Here is an 18872-nt window from a genome sequence, read left to right on the forward strand (position 1 = left end):
GATGTGTCCTGTTGCTCCTTCTCCCACGATGCTCCTTGTCCCATGGCACTGAAAAACATTTCAGGCACTAAAGTATGAATAGCCACATCTGTGGAGCTACAGCTGACACATGTCAAGGGGTTTGAGAAAGCAAGGCCAGCCACTCTAGGTGTCAGGTCCTCTATAACAACTAGAGTCACAAAGTGTGGTGCGGTGAAATTGGGAGAAAAAAATGTTTTTACAGCAAACTGGATGCTTTTGGTGAAATAATTTAATCTGTACTTTAAAATCTAAGATTTATTATCAGGGACCTTTGCAAGGGTTTAGTGTAGTCAAGTAAAAAAATCTGCAGCTGTATCTGATATCTTAAAGATGCATTGATTTTAGACCAGGACCCTTATCACTATAACTGTCTGGAAATACTGTGTGAGACACATATGAAAAGTCATTTATTTATTTCATGTTTGTCATATATGTTTGGTTCATATGACAAAAATGCTATTAATATTCTTCTCAGAAAATAAAGCCAAACCCAGCCACTTACAAATATGGATCTTCCTTCTTACTGCCACCACCCCCAAATATTTCCTGAATTTCTGTTTTGATATATTGATATTTACAGACTAACTTCTATATAATCTCATGTTAATATTGATTTATGTCCTTCTGTAAATTAGTTGGGATCACACTGAAGTTCTTCCTCTCTGAGCTATGAACACTTTGTTAAGTAAAATTTTAAGTTTTCATGACTGTTGTTATGACATTGAACTGTAGAACTTCTTTGTTCTACAAGAAGCATCCTATAAAAAAAATCATGATTCAACTGTATTCAGACTTTCTGTTTGAAGAAACCTAAGAAAAATTCTGAAATACTATTTTTTCTTTAAATATTTCAGATGACCTGAATGATCAAGCTTTTAAAAATGAAAATAGAAAAGAAATAATACAAAGAATTCATGCTAATTTGAAAAAAGGTTTTTCAGTGATAAAAAACTTCCCCAAATCCTACTCAAAATAATCTAAAAATAGTGAAAATAAGTTCTTTTTAATAACAACTTACAAAAACATTCAGAAAGTAAGCTGTGTAATGTACTCTATGCATTCATGAACTTATGTTTTCCCATCTGATGGCCTGATTCTTACCTCCCACTGGCCTTGCATTAGTATAGCAGCTAGCAAGTCACTAGGTATACTTTTGAATTACAAAGATTAAAAGATACGCCTCTGTTTCAGTCACCTTGTTAAATCTTCAAGGTTACCAATTTTGCTAAACTAGTGTTTCAAGGAAACAGGTTCCTCTTTAAGTAAACAAAACCAGCAAACAGTATGTAAATTCCATTTTCATCCCGTGGGACAGATCTTCTGTCTTCATTTTAGAATAACGAAGTGTCCTAACTTATAAGGGGTCTGTAAAGATCATCTAATCCAATGCCCTGCTACTTGCAGAACTACCTAGACTTAAACCCTATGATTAAAAACATCATCCAGGAACTCCTTGGACTCTGACAGGCTTGGTGCTGTGACCAGTTCCCTGGGAAACCTTTTCCAGTGACCATCCACTCTTGATAAAGAACACTTTCCAAATGAATTTCCCCTGAAGAATCTTCATTCCATTTCCTCGTGTTCCATTACTGGTCACCAAAGTAACAGGGTAACCTTCTCCACTGCCACTGTGAGGAACCTGTAGTCTCTGATAAGGACAGCCCTCAACCTTCCCTTTTCCATAGTGAACAAAGTGATCTCAGCTGCTCTTAAATGCCTTATCCTCGAGGTCGTTCAGCACCTTGGTCACCCTCCTCTGGACACACTCTAATAGTTTGATAGCCTTGTACCTAGGCACCCATATCTGCACGCAGGTCTTGAGATGGGCTGCACCAGTGCACTGTAGAGCAGAACAATCGCCTTCCTTGACCAGTCGATGGTGCTGTGCTTGATGCACCCCAGGACACATCTGTCTCTTTTGACTGCCAGGGGATGTTGTTGACTCATATCCAACTTGTCATTGCATAGATGTCTTTCTTTGGTGCTTCTCTTCAGTCTCTCATCCACCAATTATATATAACCAGGATTACTTTGTCCCAGGCTGAGAATCTGACACTTGTTAAATTTCATGCAGTAGTTAGTGATTCCTATCTCTAATTTATCTCCATCTTTCTGTAAATTCTCTCTATCCTTGAGGGATTAGCAGTTCCTCCTACTTTAGTATAACTGGCAAACTTCCTTAATATACATTTAATGCCCACACCCAGATAATTTATAAAAACACCAAAGAGCACTGGCCTAAAATGGAGCCCTGGGGAACCCCACTGGTGATTGGCTACCAGCCTGATATGACCCCATTTACTGTAATTTTTTGAGTCAACCAAGTGCTCACCCAGTGTATAATGAACTTTAGTAGCTGTGTGCTGGACATTTCATCCAGAAGGATGCTGTGACAGACAGTATCAAAAGTTTTGTTAAAATCAAAGAACCGATATTACTGCCTTTCCTTGGACAACTAGATGAGTGACTTTTTCATAAAAGGAAATTAATTTAGTGAAGCAGGACTTTCCCCTTCATGAACCAGTGCTGGTTATAACTAATGATTGTATTGTGTCTCAGGTATTTTTCACTAACTCTTAGGATAAATTTATTCATAATTTTGCCAGTCACTGCAGTGAGACTTACAGGCCTGTAATTACCAGAATCTTTCTTCCTACACTTGAAAGTAAGAATATTTGCTATGCTTCCAGTTGACTGGGACCTCTCCAGATTCCAAACACTGTTGTAAAAGTAATGGGGAGAGTTTCTGCAATAACATTAGCCAGGTTTTTCAGTACACTGCGGTATGTCCCATTAGACCACATAAATTTATATGCATCCAGGTGGAGCAGCAAGTCTCAAGCTGAGAGTTAGCTGCGAGTTTATAATTTCCGTAATCACAGCTTTGCAAAAGAGAGTTTAGGACTCACTGATGTTAAAGATACAGGCAAAAATGCAATAAACACCTCTGCTTTGTCTGCAGCCTGGCTATGAGGTGACTGACCTAAGCAAGTAATGGACCAGTATTATCTCTGGTTCTTCTTTTCAAGTTAACATATTTAAAAAAAGAAGGCCTTTTGTTTTCCTTCAAAGTGTTGCTCAGTTTGGACTTTAGCTGGGCTTTGGTCACATGAATTTACTCCCTATAGTGTTGAACAGTATCTCTGTAGTCTTCCTCCATTTCTCTGTATTCTTCAGCCCTGTGCTGTCCATACTTTGTTTGAGATTTAGAGCTTTTGGAATATCTTACTTTGAATATCTAAGTAAGGTCATTTAGATTAGTGTTTGCTAGCTTGGTTTTTTTTTTTCTTCTATATTTTTATTTGTTTTAAGTTCAGATAGAGATATTCATTAATTTTAATGCCTTGTTCAATACTCCTATCAATCATTCAATTCCTTCTGTAGCCAAAAGTCTTGATATTTCAGTCCAGCAAAGTGTGAATGCTTGTATGTATGAGACCATACTGTTCAGTCTCTTGTTAGATAGGCTTTCTATTTTCACATGATACAATCTGTGTCTCCCACAGGTTTTAAGAGCAAAGGAATAAAAGCTTCCTCATGTTACTCTACGGAGCACAGCGTAGTGCTAGACTTGCCTTAGGTCAAACCATGATTTTACATATGAAATTGGAAAGTGTATGTTATGTTAAAAATTTTGAAAGTAAACTGAAATGATTTCACTGTTTCTTTTTTTTTTTTTTATGCCTTCAACATATGAGGTCTGGAACACAGTGCTGTCTTTGTCTAGGAAAGTGAAAATACTGTTAAAAAACCCTATAGTGCCATCATGCAACACATCTGCATTTCCAAAGATCACATTGTCAACTTGATTTTATGAGCTTCAGACATGTAGTCTAATCAGGCAACTACTTTCAAGCAACTACTTTTCAAGGTGAGTGCTTTATTTTAATGGTAGTTTCTTAATAAGATTTAGTTCTTTAACGATTGCGTAAGCTAATCACATGGGAAATCAGAGGACAAAAGTCATGAAGCAGGACAACATTGGGCAGCTTGAGAAAGAAGGGGCTTAGAGCCTTGTTTTCAGTTTATTGCTTTTTTTTTGCTTTCCATAAAAGATAATTCTTATTGAAGAGGGCTAGACTTCAAAATGGAAAAAACCAACAAAACAAATGCAAATCTATTTAAAGTGATGTTATATTTAAGGGATGAGACAGAGCAGCTCAAATTATTTATAGAATTTATTTTAATAATAATGTATCTCTTTATAATACATTTCCATTTATATGAATATAGTCCTAGAACATCTTAAAGGACCAAAAGTGTTGTAATAGGATTCTGAAATTTTGGGATTTTCCCAAAATTTCAGAATCCCAGGTGCGATGCTAAGCACCTATAGTCAGGCCTTCTCTCAGCTAGAATTAAACTGAGATGAATTTGACTCAGTGCTGTGGGAAATACTAACCTGTCCAGAGACTACTCAAGGTTTTCAATGGACTGATTGGACAATCAGACAGATCTCCACTTTTGGCCAACACAAAATGCTCCACCATACTGAGCTGAATGCTCAGATACTGTAATTTCTGGCTCCCCTTTATAAAAGTAATGCTGGAAAAATATGTCAAAAGGCAGACAGCAGGTGCCTTAGGCCTATAGAAGTTTTCTGTTTCCTTAATCTGTCAGGCAGCTTCCAACAGTACAGCAAGAAATTGATTTTTAACCTGGAGTTATGTGAATACACTGTGAATATTTAAGGATTTTAAAAGAAAATAATTTTGTGCAGGACAGCCAGTTTTGTGGGAGTTATTTCTCATATTGTGGTAATGTATTTCTCATAATAACATACCTGTGGAGTTTGGGCTACAGAAATGGGACCTTTTGCTTGTCTTCAAAGGCTGCAGGAGCATTAAGAGAGTTCCAAGTACATGACAACATAGGGTGTGGTAGACAGAAGTCCTGCCTTTCCTGCTTTCAGCCAGTTACCTCACAGTGGCAATAGTCTGTCAGACGCTTCTAGGAAGCAATCATTATTTGTTTATTCAAACCCACACCCAGAAGTGGGTGAGGTGCTTTGAGAGGGATGTTCATTGGTCATGCTTCAGTGTCACGTTGTATGACTCCTACGTGGGGAGAGTAAAGCTGAGCTTCCTAATTAGTTTCCTTAGGAGGAATGACGATACTCTAGAACTAAAGCAAGGGAGTATGGCCAGGAGGATTAACAGGAGATATTGATAATCATCATCAAGGTGACTATTCCTTGAATCCACTGACAAAATGAAGCCTGGTTCGTGTTTGTAGAATTGGAGAAAATTGGGTCATAACAACCAAAGTCAGAACTTTCATCTGGGGCATTGTGTAGGGAATTCACCCCCAAAGCAGGCTTTCCCCAAATTTAAGACTGCATACAGCTGTAAGAAAAAGAACTGTGAAAGTCTGAAATAGCTGTCAAAAGAACCTTGCACTGACAGACTGTTACCACCCCAGCAGCCTCAGGAGAAATACCACTGCTATGCATTGTCCTGTGCCCAAAATATGGTGAACAGTGGAACATGAACATGGTGGTGAGAAAGTAGCAGGGCATTTTTACTTATGTTGGTTTTGACACACTCTCTCAGTGACATCTAAAAGCTATTAATGCCATTCTGGAACTCCTTGCCATGATGTGGGAGATGAGAGCAGAAAAAGGAATGCAGGAAAAACATTCAGAAACACTGATTATTATTTTTTTGGTTTTGTTTAAAGAGAGGAGATGAGACTGCTGCATTTGCTGTTTCACAAATTTGTACAAGAAACCAGATAAATCAGAACCAAAGACATTTTGTTTTTCAATGTGTTCACAGCAACTGCTTATTCACTTACTCCAGAAGCATTAGTCATTGCATACAGAAAACACAGAAGTGTATCTAAATCATTATTTTTCTTTCTCTGTTGCTTTACCTATGTACAGACATTATTTCCTTAGCCATTACTGCCCCTGGGAAGAGACTGTAAATACCACTTATACAATCCAGATTTTACTTTAAAAATACATGAAACAATGTACTGCACCTACAGGTCAAGCTTAGTGTGAGGACCTTAAAGGCTGTGGTACACATTCATCTCAGAGTTACAGTGGTATTGATTTTTATAAAGTTGTAAGCAACACTGGAGACTGTGTGTAGAATTCTATTCAACAGCCAAGAGCATGCAGCCACCTCAGCAACGTCCAAGTTCAGTGGTTTAATATTTTTTCCCATTTGTGAACTTCATAATATTTTCCTGCAGAAAGATCCTCACTGCAAAACAGTTTGAAATCTACGGACAGTAGTTTATACAGACAAATTGGTAAAAGAAGCCTAAGAAACAAGCCGCACATCTGTCAAGGATTTCAAGCCGCTGACTGAAAAACTGTTTCATTGAGCTGTAATCCCAATGCACCAACAGAACATTGTCCTTTAGCTATTGTGAAATTAATAATGTTTGCCATTTTTTAGACAACGTGAATAAGAGAATGTTACTCAATGCAACAATCTAAACTTAAAAGTTTTTCCTCTTGGGTCAAAAAATTTTCACCCACCCAATTTTTTTGTGCCAAAACCCTCCAACCAGGCCCAAGCACTGGGCTACATCACATTAACATTAAAAAAAACAAACAAACAAACAAAAAATACTTCTAGAATCAGTCAGATCTGACACATTAGGAAGAAGAATAAAAAACTACTGTGAATCGCGCTCATCCTTTGCAGTTCTGACACATTACAGGAAGAAATGTGAGAGTTGCCTAGTCATATTTATAAATCCTTTGACTGTCTGCCCTTCTAATATCACAGATACATCGTAACATAAAGCTTTAATATGGGGATGAGTTTTGCTATGAAATGTAATGTTATTTTTTTGTGACATCACTTCTAAATGTCACCACTTTTCTGGAGCCATTTTCATGTTTACTGCTGACAGAGTTGGACCTACACACAAGCACTGGTAATTTTATTCTGTTAAAAGTCTCAGCCTGAGTGACAAAATAGCATCCATAGTGGAAAGATTAGGTGAAAGATATTTTACATATTAATTAGAGAAAATTTATGGGGATGATTTTTAGTCTGTTACATATTGATGTAGAAATGTTGCATAAGGATAATTTCTTGCCCTGAAGAGGAGAAGAAACCTTGGGGGAAAAATGGTGTGTCAACATAACACAGTCAATACTGAATTAGTGTTCAGAAGACCATAGTTCTCTTTCTTCTTTCTGAGCCTCCCAGAAAAATCACTTCAAGCCATTATGTATCATGTTCCTATCCATAGAGTGAGTGTAACTTGGTCTGTCAGTTAGAAACTTTCAAACCTTATTTTGCTTCTCTAGATGTAGAAGTATGGAGTATTTTGTTATTATCAGAAGTTTTCACTACTTCAGTTTCTGGTACTTTGCTTCCACAATATAATATGTTTACCTCTGTCTAGAGGGAAGGATTTTCTTTGTGACTGAAAGCACACTACCTTTGTGACTCAAAACACCACGGTCTTTCTTCACAGTGTTCATTTATCCTCATGATAGCATCAAAAGTATTCCACCCAAGTACCAAAAATATTCTTCAATGCAGCAGCAGTTTGTATTTAGTTTTTATGAGTACAACTTTCAGTCCTTCTAGCAAGATAAACTCAAATAGTAAAGTAAGCATGTTTCTCTAAAATTTCTTTAGCAACTTGTAAAGAAAAGGAATGGGTGAATTGGCTGACAAGAGGGTGTCTCAGAAACCACACATTGTTCCATTCACAAAACAGAAATTATTTTGGAAAACTTGTCCTGAGCACACAGGAACATGCTAAACTTACACCTTATATGTCTTTTTCCAATTCTTTTCCCCCTTCTTTTCAGAGAGTGTCAGCAGCTCTGCCTACTCAAATGCAACCTTACTCAGTTGAGTCTTGGCCATGAGCAGTGCCGTGTCCTGGCTCAGTTGAGTGAATGGGTCATGGTTGGGTGAAATTGCTATAGCAATTTTTATTGTCTCAGGAATGCAATGAAGCTTTGTGGGGTCCAAGGACAGAGATTTCTAGACAGTTTGCTTTTTTAATGTATTCTCTTATGTGCTTTAAACTTCCTGTCATTTGCCAAAGTATATCTGTGCCTGTTGAACCTTCAGCTTTGCCTGGTAGAGCCTGAGGATGGTGATCAGTGATACAGCCCTATCTTGCTTTTTCAGTAGGGTCTCTGCCAACATTGGTGCATTTCTCATAGATAGCACTGGTGGGGGAAAGCAGCTATTCTACAATGATTTTATAATTTTGTTTGAACAGATTCCTTGCACCTGGTTCAACCATTGAGCATCTTTCTGTCTCTGCTGTGAGTTGTTGGACTTGATGATCCTGAAAGTCTTTTTCAGCCTAAACGATTCCATGATTCTACAATTTTGTATTGTGAAAAACAGTTCCTTTGATTGAACTTTGCTTTTTAAATTACTAGGTATCTAAATGATCATGGTTGTTAGAGCAACTTCATTTCTTCCTACTATGTATATAAGCAGTATTTCTCTGTAAAAAGACTTGGGAAGGTAAGTAATGGGATAAATGTAGTTTTTCAAATGAATCCTTCAATTTTTTCTTACCATTTCCAAGACTAACACACATGACAAAATGCTAAACTCTTGTAGCATATGATGAAAACATTCTTAAACACATGGTTCACAACACTGGAACTCAGTGGCTTTAAGCCTTGGTTCAAGTATTTGGAGAAAATGTGTATTTTCTGCTATAACAACTGCAATTAAAGGGCAAACACAAGGCAGTAGAAGTAATCAGTTAAGATTTAGGCCTGCTTCCTCTTTCCTTGTTGTCAAAATTATCTTGTCCTGCTGACAGTATCCACTCCAATAGTAGACCCACAAATTAGGTACTCAGAAGTTTGTAAGTGTTGCAAGTAAGAGTTCAACTCTTTGAAGCGCAGCTCAAACTGTCTTACTTTGTATTTTCAGTATTGAATTTAATTACGTGATCACAGGCTTTAATTTCAACCACATCTTGCTTTTACACAGTCAGTTGCTTTCTTTGTCACATTTAATTATTTCCTGACTCAACGTAGTTTCTCTCACCCATGTCTTTTAGTTAGTCCCTTTTTTTTCAGTTTCGTTGTTTTAGACTTACTTTTCTTTCTCTGCTAGTCCTAAGCTTATGAATGACTGTCTAATTTCCATTCTGTCACTGAAGTGGCAGCTGAAGTCCAATGATGTCAGACTAATAAAATGGTTTGGTTTGGAAAAGACCTTAAAGAATACCTCGTTCACTCCTTCTACCATGGGGAGGGACACCTTCCACTGAATAAGTTCCACTGAATAAGTTGCCAAAAAATTATAAAAAATAATTTCTTCTCTTTCTCCTCTTTCATTTACAGTTCAGTCAGGTGTTAATTTCCCCATTATAACTCCAAGCCATTAGGAACATCATGTAAGACCAAGAAGCCATTTCTTTTCCATCTCTCTTTGCTTGAACCTAAATCCTTTCTAGTTCATTCTCTACCTGCTGAATTCTTCAGAATCTCCTTTGCTTTATATTGCATAACACCTGTTCCACCCTTCTTCTGTTTGCTTGTTTCCCTTCCACTCAGTCTCTTCCAGTCTTTTTAATCTACACTTGACTTCTAGGGTTTTGGTTTGTGTTTTATTTGGTGTGGGTTTTTTGAAGGGAGGCAGGGATGACTGGAGGGGTACTCTCTTATGGTCTGTTGTTTTGGTTTGGTTTTAGTTTTGGTTTTTGCTTTTGTGGGTTTTTTTTTTTGTTTTGTTTTGTTTTGTTTTGTTTTGTTTTGTTTTGTTTTGTTTTTGATTGGAGGGCTTAGTAAAAATAAACAAGAGTAGTTTTCTGCCAAAACATCTATATAGCATTAGGCTCTAGCAGAGGTCAGTTAGGTCCGGTTTACTCAGTAAGCTATAGATTCCACATCCTACCTTTCCCTTGAGCATTTAAAATGGAAGCATCTTTTCATATTGAAATGAAATTAAGTCAGTTGGTTTGTAAAATAACAGCAATTAAATAAAATTAAATAATAGAAATTAAAAGAGGAAAGCCTGTGAAGTGACAGCATTAATGTGAAGGAGAACTACAGCAATAATACGTACAATTGTGCCAATCTACCCAATAAACAAAGAGTTGTGTAAGATTCTCTTTATTAGATTGATTCATAAGAAACACATGACTTGTAAAGCGATTCAAATATCTTTTTGTTCAGCCTGGATAGCCACTTTACACTTTCTGGCTTTGTAAGCCAGTTGTAGTGCATTACTCATATCTGGAGCCATGAAGACATTCAGGATCCTGAGATTTTTCTGTCTTATGAAACTGAGTGATGTGAAGGTGCCCATTTTTAATTTTCAGCAAAATGTCAGGGGACAAACTGCTCATTCCTGTTTTTGTTGTTCCAGAAGCACAGATGCAAGGTATTCTACACGTCTGTCATGCTAAGGCATGGAAGATAGGATTGTTCTTAATTATATATTTATCATCAGCATTCTGCATATTTCTAGACTTCAATTTAAAAAAATAAAAATCAGGTTAGCTATATTCCTAACAGCAGAAGCTGGTAACGTATTCAAGAAAAGAAAAAGATTCACATCCATAAAGGGCAAAACTATATCACCAGAACTCAGCACAGTTTCAACAGGAGCTAAGGTGTATTATTCTCAGGATCCATTAACTCAGTCTCTAGAGAGGGTGCTTTCCAGTTCTTTGTGTATGAATGAACTACTTAGGCCCATGCACTAAAACTCCTAGCACAGTTAAGACACTGTGTAGCTTGACACAGACACCCATTAAGCCTGATTAAATTATTTTAAGGTTGCTTCCCATGACACATAGTTCCATGTAAAATCTTGTGCACACATAAATTAGGTATTGTGAGGACAATACCTTACTTATTTTTGCTTTTTGTCAGTTCTCCCCACTACCCCAGGAAGCTGCTGATCATTTGCACACTACTGCCTTCTGCCACTTAACCCTTCCTCTGGAGGAGCGCCTCCATGCTGGGCAGTTCAGCGGATCTCTGAGCTTGTCATGGATCTTCCATTCTCACAACATTTGGTTGCTCTTGCAAGGCCATGGTTCCCAGATAATAGCTGAAAACTTTGAGAATCTGTCCTGTTCCATGTTGAACTTTACTAGGAAGAATTCCTATTTTCTTGAACATTGGAAAGAAATAGATTTATAGGTCCAGATTTATAGGTTTCCAGCACAAGTGTTCCTGTGTCCATCCACTGTGGGAGGGTTGAGGGACAGGTGGTGGAAAGGAGGCTTAAAAGGGTCAAAATCTTTTGACATCACAAGTCAATTTCTACAGTTTCTAAAGGTGTACTTACTTTCCAGTCTCAAAAAAAATTCTGTTGAATGTAAGTTGTTTTTATTTCAAGTATAACGGACCTTCATTTTTATGTTAAAATTGTAAGTGAATGAAGCTGTTTAATTTTTGAGACAAGATATTGTATTCTTTTATTTGTTAATTCCTCTGAATTTTAGTCTTTTTAGAATTTTAGTGAATTTATAAATTCACTTTTTGAATTCATAGACTCCTAGAATGTTTAGGATTGAAAGTGACCTGGAAGAACCTCTAGTTCCAACCACCCTGCCACAGGCAGGGACACTTTCCTCTAGAACAGGCTGCTCAATGCCCCATCCAGTCTTGCCTTGAAGTAGATTTCTTTCAGTATGTAAGCTAAATAATTGCTTGGATTTACAGATTTCATGCTCTGTATTAACTGCTATTAATAGTGTATTGACTTGCCGCTAAGGCAAAACTTATTTTTTCAAGACAATAGCAGAGGGGGTCTGTCTTCTGAACAGCAGTCCTTTTGTTTGTACCTTATTAATAACTCTTCAGCCAGTTATGAGTTTTGCCAAGCAGTGTCTCCAAGGGAAATGACAGTAACTCAGACCCAGATCTGACAGGAATCTTCTGGGCTCTCCTAGAAAGATACAACACTCATTATTCGAAGCACAGAGCTTCTCATTGTCCCCAGGCAGACAGTGGAAAAGCACGGGAGGTCAGGAAGTGAATGCAAAGCAGGTCATGATTGCTGTCCTACTTTTTATCTTGCTGTTGAAAGATTCACTTTTGCCATCTTAAAGGTGTTACTCATGCAACCTCTCCCCTCTTTTTTCATTGGCACACCACTTCATGTCAGCTAGTCTTTGCTTTTTAGGTAAAGGGGGCAGATGTTTATTCACTACAATAGCAGCTGTACAGTCAGGCTCAGGACCTGTCACAAACACAGTAAGGTCTGTGTTTGGCCTTGCACTGATTAAAAAACCTGTAGTGTCACAAGATAAATGTCAATGAATGTGGCACTGAAGGCTGATCTTATTTATTATGGGAAGTGAACAGTGTTATCAAAGCTGTCAGCTGTAGAAGAGTCATTTATTACAGACAACCTTGATATCATTGAAAGGAATAATATGAAGAGAACACAGTAAATTATTGCCAGGAATGACTCTTCACCCTCCCCAAGACAATTATTTTAAGTCCTATAAGGAGAGAAAATAGCTCATTATTTTAAGTGTCTTGAATTGCTTTCCATCCCTCCCCATTCTGCCAGGAAAATATTTAACATGGCATAAATACAGTGACATCAATTGTCTGTCTGTTGTGAACTTTTAACAATAACTTCACTAACATTTATGGGTAGGAAGCAAGGTGTAAAAAACACTAAAATTCCTAGGCTGATTTATTTCCTTCCTGGATTGGTAAAGCGCACCAAAACTCTAGCCTATTCCCAACTTGGTTACATACAATTTTCATCTGAATACTTTCAGTTTTCCCTTATTAAGTATAAACAAACTAATGGCAGTCACCAGTGTCCATTAAGGTCAAGCAAAATATCATTCTCTGTCAGTGGTGCTCTTTGGTTTTCCAGGAAGTGGGGATCTATTCCAAATATAAGTAAGCGTGCAGCACACCTCCAGCCTCATCAGCTCCATCCCTCCCAGTGGCTCTGCTCCATCCAGAACCAGCAAGTTCAAGCAGGATAGTCTGTGGATCTGTTCAGTAACCCCGTAACTTCCAGTAACCAATTTTGCAAGGTTCATCTGAACCTTGGTCCTTGACTGATCCCTAGCCCAAATGAACAGCCCTAAACTAGTATCAGCCATTCTATCTGCCATTTAGTATATGGGTCTAGCAGTGTTATTTGCTCTGAAGCCAAAGAAACAAAATGTAAATTTGACATGTGGGATGTTTTCAGCTGGTAAACCTGATTCTGACTGCCAAAACAGCAGATCAGGCCTTGATGATTTGAAACCTAATCTCATGGTAAACCATGCCATTAGCTTAGCCATAGGCTCTTATAATTTGATTTATTTATTTGATTTAATATTTTCTCTTTGGACAGTCAATCTTAATCCATATTAGCAAATCAGTTCCTCACATATTCTATACCCTAGCACATTCCTCTCTACAAAGCACACATGTCATCTTGAAAACTTTTCTCTTCAGAAAACTAATTCTTGCTGTGTGTCTTCCCTACTGAAACAAGTATTAATCCCAGTGCTATCAATAAGTTAGCCCATGGATTTTCTATAAAATGAAGTAAAACATGGATGAAGACTTCCAAACCAGTTATAATATTGTGCACAAGTACTGAAGTTTGCATTAAGTCTCTAGTACAGCTCAAGCCAGTAATCATTTCCAGGGGTCCCTTACCAGTGTCCCCCCCATACCTCTTAGCAGGTATAGCTAGATTTAAATCCAGCTGGATTGGGACCATCAGAAGTAATCTACAATTACGTGCACTGTGATATCATTCCCATTGCTTTGCCTTAACTGATGGTGGCCTAGACCTAAATTTATGTCATTAACAAAAGGCACTGTGAGCATTAAATTCCAAGGCAGCCCCTACAAAGCCCAACTTTGTAGGGGCTGCCCTGTCCACTTGACACCCTTCTACTGAATTAAGATGGTTTATCCGTAGCTTGCTTTAGTTAAGCAAGTAAAAATATTAACAGCCTCTGATGACATCAGAGACTGTAGCCTGAATTACCTAACCTGATATTTCCTGTTCCTAACTAAACTTTACCTGCCTCAGAAGAGGCGAATTGCAGCTTCAGGAGGTGGCTAAGCCTAAGATCAGGTTTGAGTTCAGGCTCAAGTTAATTGCAGTCAGATGATACCACAACAGATTGCAACAGATAATACAAATTTTTCCAGGTGGCTAAGGGTCTTAAATAAAGTGAGATATTTTAAGTCTTCATTTGTTGTCTTTGAGGTAGTCCTAAATGCAGTTATTGAAGGATCTCCTAACACCAGCCTTTCATATAGCTGATGTCCTTAACGTCTTAACGTTTGTTTCTCTAATGACCTGTATCTAGGAAGGTGGTGTCTGAGAGCACTAATTTTATGTGGAGGGACACCATATTTAGCCATAGATGAAGAATGTGTCAGCCCAAATTCTACTTAGGAATTTAAATTATTTTTCTTCTTTGTATGCAAGTTACCTTCTGCACTTCCTGAAAAGAGGTCCAGGCATATGGTTGATGCAAATAAATGGCCTGGGGCAGAAAAATGTGAAGGTTATACAGGCTGGCTTCATGTGCTATTTAGCCAAAAAGAAAGTCTTTTGTCTTAAACAAAAATAGCATATTCCTTATACAATAATAAAGCAATTTTAAAAAACTAAATCTTTAGGGAAGTATCTATTCACTTAATACTTGGTGATGTCAAGCAAATAGTCAAGAAAGCATTTGGCTTTTGAGGCACCAAAGTGTTACTCTGAAATTCTGTTTTATTTTTAAAAACAGTCTTTGATCTATAGACCTTTCTCACTGAATTAAGTGCAAATCCAGAACAAAATGTGGTACCTCATTGACTAGTTTTATGGTGTCGCAGATGTCTTACCAGACCCTGGCTCCTGTGGAGGAAGCTAAGGTGCAGGTATGATCTCACAGCAGTATCTTGGTCTCGCTCCCCCAGATGCTGGAGGAGCCATGTCTACGCATGCCATCTATCACACACTCATCTCTCGGGGGCTATCACCAGTGCATCCCACAGGTGGCTACAAGTGAAATTCCAATGTCACCAACATCTGCTTGTAGATGATGAAATTTTCCTTTTTCTCCTCAGATTCTGCATACCTGGAACATCAACACAGCGTTATTTGAGAATTACTGGGCTCTATTTTCTCCTCCATCTGGAAAAGCAGCACGCGGTGATTGAGAAACCAGAAACTGTGCTCAGAAGTACCTGAGCACAGGGGCTGAAGTTGGACTGCTTGTTAATGGCTGTGCAAAAGGATTCAGAGGGCCTGGGGAGTCCTAAGCTGGGTGCCTGAAAAGAATCTTAGATAAAATACCTGTGCAGGCTGCTACATCCATCTCCTGGGGAGGTCCCCTGAACATCCAGTGCTGTGCTGCTTATCTGCCTTCTCCTGGGTTTGTAGGAGAGGCTATTGCCTGCAAAAAGGGGTGATAAGAAGAGGCTGGTTTTCAGTTTGGATTTGTGTCTTTTGAGAAATTTAATGGAAGGCAAAGCACATTATTTTTTGCATAAAACACATGGATATGAAACACTAAACAGGATTATTTGCTATCCTGAAAAGAAGGCTGTGCTAGAATGATATTGTAAGAGCTACTTCAACAGAAAGGTCCATGCAAGAGGGAAAAAAAACCTATAGCTGTTTAAATACAAGTATTTCCACAACGGAGCACTCATTCATCCTTTTTTAAACATAATCTAAAAACTTGATTAAAACAAGCAATACTGAGTACTCTTTTTGGCTTCCCATTCCTCAAGCTTTCTTAATAGTCTTTTTTTAGCTTTTTCCTTTTTTTTCTTTTTGTTCTTTTTGGTTTGTTTTTTTGGGGTTTTTTTTTTTGTTTTGTTTTGTTTTTTGTTTTTTGGTTGTTTGTTTTGTACATTTTTCATTGGTTGGCAAAACATTTAATGCTGTACTTTGAATGGAAATTTTTAAGTCAAAACTTTGGATGAAAATGGTTTTTTCAGAAGACAATGTTTCCTCTCAAATAGGTGAAGTACATCCACATTCAGAGAGTCTGCTTTCAGTAAGGCAGGATGCCAGCTATCCCAAGTCCTTTGAAGACACAGATCGTGAACAGACATCGTACACAAAGATAAATTTCTGCCTGAAGGAAATTTACTCCCAGAAGTAATTACTGTCTTCCTCTCCCCCTTGTTTAGAGAGTCCTCCTTACCTGTCCATCTCTCCATTACTGACATGACCAGAAACTTTGTGCAGAATTCCAACATGCAGGCTGGGGACAAGTTTAAAAAGCAAACCCTTGCTGTTCCTGTTGCCTGACCCACTAGCCTCAGTGCTGCTGAGCTGCACCTGGATAAAGGCTGAGAGATGAGGCAGAACAAGAGGGATCTTTTCAGTAAAAGAATTAAAGCCTTAAAAAAACCCCAAAAAACAGTAAAAGCAGGTGAACCACTGGTCACCAGTCAGGCCTAGGAAGCCCCTAGCCTTACATGTCTCAAGCAAATGTCAAAGCTAAGACTCCTTCTCCGTGGGATGTAAAATTACAGAATCATAGAAAATACAAACCCTGAGGATGATACAGGACATGACCCTAAGATGTTAAGATTCACAGAATTCATTCCAAATATCCACTGTTGGTTGATTACCAAGAACAATGTTTGAACTCTGCTTTCTGTGTCATTATCCTTCATTGTCTGTCATTTTGCCTTATCTTATCTTCCATAGCTAAGAAAATAGTCTTATTTTTCCTGTCACTTCACTAACACCTGTAGGATAAGAGCCGTGATCAACATTTTTGGGTATTTTCCTCTTTCAGAAATAGTTTTGGTGTAATTCTGAACAGAATATGTATTTTCTGTGTGTGGGAAGCTGAAGTATGAAGTATTCTTTTCTCTGACCCCAAATCTCCACTACTAGAAAAGGTAACTAAAATTCACCTTATTGTAGACAACACATATGCTTTATGGTCATATTAAATGCAATTTCTTAGTAGTTGTTAGCAAGGGTGATGTTTTCCCCCCTTTTAAATTAAAAAGTATTTTTGATTATAGGCATAATTGTTCAATCAGTCAATGCTATTTAATTTTATTTCATTATTTGTATTTAACTATGCTGCTCATACTGAGAAGTAGTCCTATATATTGATTTGTATAAGGTGTTACAATAACAAAGAATTCCACTTGGAGGCCTTGGATGCCATGTTATGGTTTGGAGGGTTTTTGGGGGTTTTTTTGTAGTATATTATCTGTTCTAGAGAGAAATATTGTCTTCCTGCAAACGACAAGCTTAATGCCCTGAGTCCATTTCAGCTACAACAGAACTTTCAGTTTCAATACAAACACTTTTTCAATCTTCTCTCTTCTCCCTCGAGGTTTTTTTATTTTGAGAATTTTTCTTCAACATAAGGCCTTTTATCTATATCAGTAGTTTTCTCTGAAACTTTCTGAAATGAAGCAAAACTTAACATCAGTGATAAACAGACAGGTTGAATGGTCAACTTAAAAATTCTCTTAGGCAGTCATCCTATCCTCAGGTCAGCCTCAAATTAAGGTTGGTAGATTCTGCAGCATTACTTATGTCTTTCTTTGCAGATTTTTTAGCTTCAAGCAAGAACCGTGGTTCCCTCTTGTACTGAACCAGGGGCAGGGACTTAGCAAGATACCAGTCTTATTTCTCGAAGAACTGTTATGAATTATAAAATCTAAATCCATTCTTGCCTGATCGCCAAAGGTCTTGAAGTTATTTTCTATGTGCATGAAAACTTAACATACTGTAAAATTACTGTTTAGATCATGTCCTTTTCCCCCAGCAGTTGAGGGGTGACGAGGGAACAGAAATGCACATAATTGGAATTGGAAATGCCTTACCTAAGCATACTCTGGGTATTAAGGGTGGGTTTGGGAGGATGACACAAAACAATGCACAATATGTTCTATGTTTAATAATCTACACAGAAATCAACCCAAGGTTTATTTTTGTTGACATTGTGTTCATTTAATTCTCTCCAGTGAGCACCAAGAAGAAAATATTATGAATGTGATTTCTCTTTCACTTTACCTGGACAAAGCATTTACTACAGCCAGCGTTTTCATTCTGAACTGGAGGTTAAATGAGATATTGAGTTAAAATATAGTTTCTATAGAGGAGATCCATACATTTTGTTTCAAATTAACATTTTGAATCTAAACATCTCAGTTTTACTCAGGTTCCATTGCTATATTATTCTTTTCATTGTCAAATATTTAGCTGGTAGGCATGTTTGAACACTAAAAATATTAAAGTGGCAATCAGAATAACTTTGGCAATAAATCTTGTTTTGGGAGTCACTCTAATTCCCTGTAAATAAAGCTATTACTAATAAAGGTTGCTTAACCCTCCCACACATAGATGAGGTGAGAGTTCTGGAAATGTTTCTCTAAGTTACAAAAGTAGTTCAGCTTTGTGCCCAAAGCAAATTTTTACAAAAGTTCTGATTTTACTAGCCACGATTAAGAGGAAGTTAAATGAACAGCCTAATCACCTTGCAACTTTCACTAAATTCTTTAATCTTCCTTTGAAAGTCTTTTCTTTCATGTAGAAATACCAATGTGTAACGAAAAATTTCCCCCCAGATGCTGCCTTTATTATGGGAAGCCAACTCACAGAATCTTTTAAACTTCCAGGATATACAGTGTCTTTATTGAATGAAAAATGCTCTGTCTTAATGCCAGCTGCCTTTGCTGTTTTCACTAGAGTATCACTTTGGTGGCATTGGGTTTGCTGTTGCCAGCTTGTTTGCAATACTTGCATTCCTTCCTGGAAAAGTTTGGATGTGGGAATAGAAATTCTTCTTACTGAAATCTAGGGAAGGAGAGGAGATATGATTACTGTGTTGTTTTGCTCCCTCTCATCTTTCTTCAAATTTAAAGTTCACAAAGAATTTTACAGGTTATTATTGTGCCTCTGTGTGTTCTCTTCCAGTACTGT

Source organism: Pyrgilauda ruficollis, unplaced genomic scaffold (assembly GCF_017590135.1).
Source record: "Pyrgilauda ruficollis isolate IOZ18807 unplaced genomic scaffold, ASM1759013v1 scaffold71, whole genome shotgun sequence".
In the NCBI taxonomy this organism is placed as follows: domain Eukaryota; kingdom Metazoa; phylum Chordata; class Aves; order Passeriformes; family Passeridae; genus Pyrgilauda; species Pyrgilauda ruficollis.